The sequence below is a fragment of the Apium graveolens genome, chromosome 7 (assembly GCF_009905375.1).
Source record: "Apium graveolens cultivar Ventura chromosome 7, ASM990537v1, whole genome shotgun sequence".
In the NCBI taxonomy this organism is placed as follows: domain Eukaryota; kingdom Viridiplantae; phylum Streptophyta; class Magnoliopsida; order Apiales; family Apiaceae; genus Apium; species Apium graveolens.
In genome coordinates, this window is record NC_133653.1 from 139334188 (window position 1) to 139341846 (window position 7659).

General features: G+C 43.4%; 1 non-coding gene across 1 annotated transcript; it reads right to left on the reverse strand.

Moving 5' to 3' along the window:
* Nucleotides 1-298: 298 nt before the first annotated feature.
* LOC141675579 (small nucleolar RNA R71) lies at nucleotides 299-405 on the reverse strand. The gene has a single exon (XR_012556224.1). It is a non-coding gene; the product is annotated as a small nucleolar RNA R71 (small nucleolar RNA).
* Nucleotides 406-7659: the final 7254 nt, after the last annotated feature.

The window sequence follows — 7659 nt, forward strand, 5'->3', positions numbered from 1 at the left end:
TCAAGCTAACACCTTTGAAATCAAGTCGGGCACTATTCAGATGGTGCAGAATTCTGTTTCTTTTGGAGGAGCGGCAACTGAAGACCCCAACATGCACATAAGGAATTTTGTCGAGATCTGCAGCACTTTTAAGTATAATGGCGTGACTGATGAGGCTATCAAGTTGAGGCTTTTCCCATTCTCACTGAGGGACAAGGCTAAAGACTGGTTACATTCTGAACCAGCTGGGTCCATCACTACGTGGCAAGATCTTGCGCAAAAGTTTCTGGTGAATTTTTATCCGATGGCAAAGACTGCTGCTATGAGGAGTGCTCTTACTCAGTTTGCGCAGCAACCTACAGAATCTATGTGCGAGGCTTGGGAACGCTACAAGGAAATGTTGAGAAAATGTCCACATCATGGAATGCTGGATTGGATGGTGATCACTGGTTTCTATAATGGTTTGGGGGCACAATCTCGGCCCATGCTCGATGCAGCAGCTGGAGGCGCCTTATGGGCTAAAAGCTATTCTGAGGCGTATAATCTTATTGAGACAATGGCTGCAAATGAGCATCAAAACCCAACTCAGAGGATGACGTCAGGCAAGGTAGCAGGTATTCTGGAAGTTGATGCAGCCACCGCTATTGCAGCCCAGCTCCAAGTTCTATCAATGAAGGTTGATTCTCTGGCTACATATGGAGTTAATCAAATAGCTATGGTTTGTGAGCTTTGTGCAGGTTCTCATGCTACGGATCAGTGTTCTCTTGTCAACGAATCTGTTCAGTATGTGAATAACTATCAGCGACAACAGCAGCCTGTGCCAGCGACCTATCATCCTAACAACAGAAATCATCCAAATTTCAGCTCGGGGAATAATCAGAATGCTATTCAGCCACCATATCAGCAAGGAGTGAGTAAACAGTTTAACCCACCTGGATTCCAGCAACCACAACAGTATGCTACAAGGCAATCATATCCTCAACAGGGAAGTACAGCTGCACCTACTAGTGCTGATTTTGAGGAACTTAAGCTGTTGTGCAAGAGTCAGGCGGTTTCTATCAAGACCTTGGAAAATCAAATTGGTCAATTAGCCAATGTAGTGCTCAATCGTCAACCTGGCACTCTTCCCAGTGACATGGAAGTACCAGGCAGGAAGGAAGCTAAAGAGCAAGTCAAGGCTATTACCTTAAGGTCTGGAAAAGTGGCTGATGCTGAAAAGGCAAAAGAAGTAGAAGCTGAAATTAGAGATGAAGAATCTAAGCAAAAGGAGAAAGCGGCGGAACCAAGGAAGACTACTGTTGAACACACTCTGCCTGAGGGTAATACAGGGGAGAAACAGCTCTATCCTCCACCACCTTTTCCTAAGAGATTGCAGCAACAAAAGCTGGATAGACAGTTCGGGAAGTTTCTGGAGGTGTTCAAGAAACTTCACATCAATATACTTTTCGCTGAGGCTCTGGAACAAATGCCTAGTTATGCGAAGTTTATGAAGACTATTCTTTCAAGGAAGGTGAAACTGGATGACCTTGAAACCGTTGCTCTCACAGAAGAATGCAGCGCTGTTCTGCAGCAAAAGCTACCACCAAAACTGAAAGATCCAGGAAGCTTCACCATTCCTTGCACCATTGGCAATCTGACTTTTGACAAGTGCCTTTGTGATTTGGGAGCAAGCATTAATCTGATGCCATTGTCGATCTTTAAAAAGCTGGATCTGCCTGATCCAAAACCCACATACATGTCGCTACAATTGGCTGACCGTTCCATTACTTATCCAAGGGGCATTGTTGAGGATGTGCTTGTCAAGGTGGATAAGCTCTTCTTTCCTGCAGATTTTGTTATTCTGGATTTTGAGGAAGATAAGAAGATTCCCATAATCTTGGGAAGGCCTTTCTTGGCTACTGGCCGTACCTTGATAGATGTGCAAAAAGGGGAACTTACTATGCGGGTCCAAGATCAGGATGTGACCTTCAACGTATTCAAGGCAATGAAATTCCCTACAGAAGATGAGGAGTGCTTAAAATTGGATGTGATTGATTCTGCGGTTACTTCGGAACTCGATCGCATGCTAATGTCTGATGCATTGAAAAAGGCCTTAGTGGGGGATTTTAACAGCGATGATGAAGATGGCAACGAGCAATTACAATATCTGAACGCTTCTCCCTGGAAGCGAAAGCTGGACATACCATTTGAATCTCTTGGTACTTCTGACCTTAAGAATGCTGAAGGGAAGCTCAAACCATCAATAGAGGAAGCACCTACCTTGGAGCTCAAGCCATTACCTGAACACTTGAGGTATGCTTTTTTAGGTGATTCATCTACGTTACCTGTTATTATTTCATCTGACCTTTCAGGTAGTGAGGAAGACAAGCTCTTAAGGATTTTGAGAGAATTCAAATCGGCTATAGGATGGACAATAGCAGACATCAAGGGAATAAGTCCTTCATATTGTATGCATAAAATTCTGCTAGAGGAAGGTAGTAAGCCAACTGTGGAACAGCAGCGAAGACTGAATCCCATCATGAAGGAGGTGGTGAAGAAAGAAATTCTGAAATGGCTAGATGCAGGCATCATTTATCCTATTTCTGACAGCTCATGGGTGAGCCCCGTACAATGTGTACCTAAGAAAGGAGGTATCACTGTGGTCGCAAATGAAAAGAATGAGCTCATCCCTACTCGAACAGTTACAGGATGGAGAGTATGCATGGATTATAGAAAATTGAACAAAGCCACAAGGAAGGATCACTTCCCTCTTCCATTTATTGATCAGATGCTTGATAGATTGGCGGGTCATGAGTATTTTTGTCTTCTGGATGGTTATTCCGGGTATAATCAGATTTGTATTGCACCAGAGGATCAGGAAAAGACTACCTTCACTTGTCCATTTGGCACGTTTGCTTTTCGCAGAGTTTCGTTTGGGTTATGTGGCGCCCCGGCCACTTTTCAGAGATGTATGATGGCTATATTCTCTGACATGATTGGAAATAACGTCGAAGTGTTCATGGACGACTTCTCCGTCTTTGGACATTTATATGATGAATGTTTGAATAATCTGCGCGCCGTACTCAAAAGATGCGTGGAAACTAATTTGGTGCTCAATTGGGAGAAATGTCATTTTATGGTGTATAAAGGCATTATCCTTGGGCATAAGGTCTCTAGCAAGGGTCTGGAGGTGGACAAGGCCAAGGTGGGAGTCATTGAAAATCTTCCCCCACCTAATTCTGTGAAAGGAATCCATAGTTTTCTTGGTCATGCGGGTTTTTATCGGCGATTCATCAAGGACTTTTCAAAGATATCTAAGCCGTTGTGCAATTTGCTTGAGAAAGATGTGCTTTTCAAATTTGATGATGAATGTTTGGCAGCATTCGAGACTCTCAAGAAGAGTTTAATCACTGCACCAGTTATTACAGCACCAGATTGGACAGAACCGTTTGAGATGATGTGTGATGCGAGTGATTATGCGGTAGGTGCAGTTCTGGGACAGCGCAAGAAAAACCTCTTCCATGTGGTCTACTATGCGAGTAAGACTTTAAATGGTGCCCAATTGAACTACACCACTACTGAGAAGGAGCTTTTGGCTATAGTCTTTGGTTTTGAGAAATTTCGATCGTATCTACTTGGTACGAAAGTAACAGTATTCACTGATCATGCAGCTATTCGCTATCTAGTTTCCAAGAAGGATTTGAAGCCGAGACTCATTCGTTGGGTGCTTTTACTTCAGGAATTTGAGTTAGAGATCAAAAATAGAAAAAGTACTGAGAATCAAGTAGCTGACCATCTCTTTAGGTTGGAGAATCCCGATTCTACTTCACATGATAGGACGTTAATCAATGAATCTTTTCCGGATGAGCAGTTATTTGCAATTCAAGAGGAAGAACCATGGTTTACAGATATTGTAAACTATCTCGTCAGCAATATAATGCCTCCTAATTTGACATTCGCTCAAAAGAAGAAGTTTCTGCATGAGGTGAAGTGGTATATGTGGGATGAACCATATTTGTTTAGACAGGGAGCTGACCAGATCATCAGGAGATGTATCCCGTTCTGTGAGACGGAGGGGATATTACGAGACTGCCATTCCACGGTTTATGGTGGACACTATGGTGGTGAGAAGACGGCAGCTCGTATTCTGCAAGCAGGTTTTTTTTGGCCTACTTTGTTCAAGGATGCTCATCAGTTTGTTTTAAGGTGTGATCGTTGCCAAAGATTGGGAAATTTGTCAAGGAAGGATGAGATGCCATTAAATGTGATGCTTGAAGTCGAGGTCTTTGATGTGTGGGGAATCGATTTCATGGGACCTTTTATCTCATCTTGCAATAATCAGTACATCTTGCTGGCAGTCGATTATGTCTCAAAATGGGTCGAAGTTAAAGCTTTACCGATAAATGATGTAAAGGCAGTGCTAAATTTTCTTCATAAGCAAATTTTCACAAGGTTTGGAACACCTCGGGTAATCATAAGTGATGAAGGATCGCATTTTTGCAACCATAAGTTCACTTCTATGATGCAGCGTTATAATGTGAATCATCGAGTAGCTACTGCCTATCATCCGTAAACAAATGGTCAAGCGGAAGTGTCTAACAGAGAGATAAAGCGCATTCTGGAGAAGGTTGTTTGTCCGTCAAGGAAGGATTGGTCTTTAAAGCTCGATGAAGCTGTTTGGGCTTACAGAACAGCATATAAAACTTCACTTGGGATGTCACCGTTTCAGTTGGTGTACGGTAAGGGATGTCATCTACCTGCGGAGCTTGAGCATAAGGCCTACTGGGCATTGAAGAAGTTGAACCTAGATTTAGATGCAGCTGGTAAGAAAAGAATGCTTCAGCTGAATGAACTTGATGAATTTCGACTTCAAGCGTACGAGAATAACAAAATGTATAAGGAAAAGGTGAAGAGGTGGCACGATAGGAAGCTACATCCTAAGTTATTTGCGCCAGGGCAACAAGTTCTCTTATTCAACTCTCGGCTCCGACTTTTTCCTGGGAAGTTGAAATCAAGGTGGTCTGGACCTTTTATTGTCAAAACTGTGTTTTCGCATGGAGCGGTGGAAATTTTTGAGAATGATCTGGACCAAGCATTCAAGGTTAACGGTTAGCGGTTGAAGCACTACTATGGGGACATGGCAAACCGAGAAGTGGTTAGTGCCATTTTGTTGACTACTTGAGAAGGGTACGAAACGTCAAGCTAATGACGAAAAAGAAGCGCTGCGTGGGAGGCAACCCATGAATTGTTGTTACAGGAACCCTTAGAAGTTAATAACCTATCCAAAAACACAAAAAAAATCAGAAAACAGGGGCTGAAAATTTTTTTTTCCAGTGACCCCCTGAGCGCCCGCTCAGCTTTGCTGAGTGACCGCTCAGGGGTCGAGTACCAGAATTTTTTTACAGTTCAGAGAAAAAAAAACACAAAAACAGTTTTAGCCCATAAACCCACGATTTGTTCCCACTACCCCATCATTTTAACCCTTAATTCCCAAACCCTAATCTAATCCACACCCTATATATACATACACCTATCCTACATATCTCCCACAAAACTTCCTACACTTAAACCCTCTCACAAACATCAAAAATCAGTTCTTACACACTTTTATTCACGAATCAATGGCACCCAAGAGAGCACGCACTATTGACAGCAGCAGCACAGTTCCTACTGCTGATTCATCGAGGGGTACTGCTGCAAGGCCTCGGTTAACTGACAGAGCCGCGGAGGAGGAGTAGACTAGGCTGTTGGGGAAGCCGATTCTGAAGGAGAGGGGGTTTTTACCATTGGGGAGGGATGGTGAGTTGCTGTCCATGATTGCAGAGAAGGGGTGGATAGCTTTTTGTGAGTCACCCGAAGCGGTACCGATGAGCGTTGTTCGTGAGTTCTACGCGAACGCGAAGGCCGAAAAGAATGGGTTTTCTGTGGTCCGAGGGCTGACGGTTGATTATCATCCTGCGGCAATTCGCCGTGTGATTGGACAGCGAGAGAGGAAGCCCGAGGAGGAGAACTGGAATGAAAAGACTGCTGAGGATTTTGACTTGGATTTGATTTGTGCGACTCTCTGTCGACCGAGGACAGTTTGGACCTTCAGGACCGGCACTAATAAGTATCGTCACTTTCCGGCGATCGCCATGAACAGGTATGCCCGTGCATGGAATGCATTTATTTGTGCTAATATTTTGCCTTCTTCGCATGCACATGAGGTCACACTTGAGAGAGCACAGTTGTTGTGGGGAATTCTGAATGAGGAGTACTATGTGGACCTTGGTGAGTTTATCTACCAAGGAATTCTGAAGTTTTTGAGGGGAGCGAAGCATATGAACATCCCTTATACATCCACGGTTATGAAGCTATGCCAAGCAGTGGGAGTGAACTGGCCGGCTCATGAGCAGTTGCAGTTGCCAGCAGCCCCGATTGATTCTGGCACTCTGAATGGGATGCAGGAGTGGACCGGTGGTGAGCCTAAGGAGCATGGGCTGGGTTATCGTCTTCCAGGAGGGCGTCCAGCACGAGGTGCTACTATGGTTAGGCCAGGGCGTGACGAGGCTGGTTCTTCGAGAGCTCAGGAAGGTGCTGGGATGGTTGATGCCCAGTATAGGAGGCTTTCACGGCGGATGGATGCCATGTATGAGACGCAGAGCAGGTTTGCTCAGGAGCTCATCCTTGTGTTAGGGACTGCTTTTTGGGGCCTTGGAGCTGATATCCAGTGGCCAGTTTTTGGTGAGGACTCTGCATACCCGCCGCCTGATACTCCACCCACTGAGGGTGATGATGATGATAACTCCGAGTAGGTATACCCTGTGTTCCTTTCTACTACTTTCACTGAGGACAGTGAAGATTTTTAGTTTGGGGGTGGTAGTTAAGGAATATTGTGTGTGTGTCATATAGTTGCATATTCATGATAGTTTAGTTCATATAGTTGCATAATTTATGCCATATAGTTTTTTTTGTTATGAATGTCATGTAGCTCATGCATTTACCATGATCCCTTTTGCAATGATTTATCGACTGAATTGTGATATTGATACGAGTGTAGTGATAGCATTAAAGTGATATTAAGTTGTGTAGGATGATATGCATGCTAGAAACAATTGTAAGTCCACTAAGTCTTAGAGAATGCGTAAGGGCTAGATTGTTGTTATGATTTGGTTGTTTTCAAGGTCAATCTACTTATTATGCTTAGAATTCGATTATAGGTTCTTAGTGATAAAGGCATGAAAAAGAAAAAATTTTGGAGAAAAAAAATATGGAAGTTGTTGCTAGTTGTGGCTAGGCGTCAAATGGCTAGTAGCCGGCTCGCATATAGTGCGAGTAGTCTAGGTTTGAGCAAGATGGAGCGAAACGCACTTGCTCAGAAGTAAAAAAAAAAATATATATATATATTTATGCATAATTGATCAAGAGTGGGCTCTTTGGTATTCGAGTTATTAAGTTCTTAGGGGACTTTGTGCCTAGTGACCTAAGGCTTTTAGAGTCTGGGATCCGCTAACCTAACGCTCGTTACATGGATACCATTGTATAAGTCTTTTGAGGACCTCACTCATTGCACGGTCAAATAAGCATTTGAGTTGTGAATAAAAAGCACGATTCCGTAATAAGCTCCAGAGTGCTTGTAGTGTTGTATATCACTTTGTGCCTAGAATTTTTTATTCTTTGTATAATCGTAGGATTGCCTTGAGGATAGTCTAGTCATAATAA